Source organism: Pygocentrus nattereri, chromosome 27, assembly GCF_015220715.1.
Source record: "Pygocentrus nattereri isolate fPygNat1 chromosome 27, fPygNat1.pri, whole genome shotgun sequence".
Taxonomy (NCBI): domain Eukaryota; kingdom Metazoa; phylum Chordata; class Actinopteri; order Characiformes; family Serrasalmidae; genus Pygocentrus; species Pygocentrus nattereri.
In genome coordinates, this window is record NC_051237.1 from 27,085,796 (window position 1) to 27,087,182 (window position 1,387).

The following is a 1,387-nucleotide window of genomic DNA, read 5'->3' on the forward strand; positions in this document are numbered from 1 at the left end:
ACCCTACACCCCTGACTGATTCTACACGTAAACAAACATAAAAACTGAATTTTCGCCTGTTTATTGATTTCAAAAAAGCTTTTGACACTATTTGCAGAACTGACTATTTTATAAGGTTCTTGAAAGCGGCGTAGGGCGTAAACCATATTGAAACATTATAATCCATGTACACAAATGACAAATGCAGTATAAAGATCAGCACCAAAAGGACGGCGTGCTTCTGTCAGGAGCGCGGAGTGAGACAAGGCTGCTGCTTAGGCCCAACTCTATTCAACATTTACATTAATGAATTGGCTACAGCTTAGAGCACTCTGCAGCACCCCGGTCTCACTCTGCAGCACCCGGTCTCACTCTGCAGCACCCGGCCTCACTCTGCAGCACCCGGTCTCAATCTGCAGCACCCGGCCTCACTCTGCAGCACCCGGTCTCACTCTGCAGCACCCGGCCTCACTCTGCAGCACCCGGCCTCACTCTGCAGCACCCGGTCTCAATCTGCAGCACACCCGGCCTCACTCTGCAGAGCACCCGGTCTCACTCTGCAGCACCCGGCCTCACTCTGCAGCACCCGGCCTCACTCTGCAGCACCCGGTCTCACTCTGCAGCACCCGGCCCTCACTCTGCAGCACCGGCCTCACTCTGCAGCACCCGGCCTCACTCTGCCTCACTCTGCAGCACCCGGTCTCACTCTGCAGCACCCGGCCTCACTCTGCAGCACCCGGCCTCACTCTGCAGCACCCGGCCTCACTCTGCAGCACCCGGTCTCACTCTGCAGCACCCGGTCTCACTCTGCAGCACCCAGCCTCACTCTGCAGCACCCGGCCTCACTCTGGAGCACCCGGCCTCACTCTGCAGCACCCGGCCTCACTCTGCAGCACCCGGCCTCACTCTGCAGCACCCGGCCTCACTCTGCACCTGGTCCTGCTGTCCCCCACAGAGCAGGATCTACAGCAGAACCTGGACCTGCTGGAGCAGCACTGCCAGACCTGGGCCCTGGCAGTAAACCTGAAAAAGACGAATATAATGATATTTCAGAAAGGATCCAGATCTCAGGGAAAACAACACACATTTAGGTTAGACCAGATTAGTCACTCCTCAAGCTATAATTATTTAGGAATCAAAATCAGTTCTTCAGGTCATTGTCATCAGGCAGTGAGTGAACTGAGAGAAAAAGCTTTTTTTGCCATAAAACGACATATTTTTGTAGAAATCCAATCAATTTGGATAAAGATATTTGAGTCAGTAATTGAACCAATTGCCCTTTATTATCAGTGAAGTGTGGGGTCTGTTAAACAATCAGGAATTTCACAAATGGGACAAACATCCGACTGAGACAAAAACATTTCAAAAGTACACAGAAACACCACCAACAACCCAGAGCAGAGCAGAA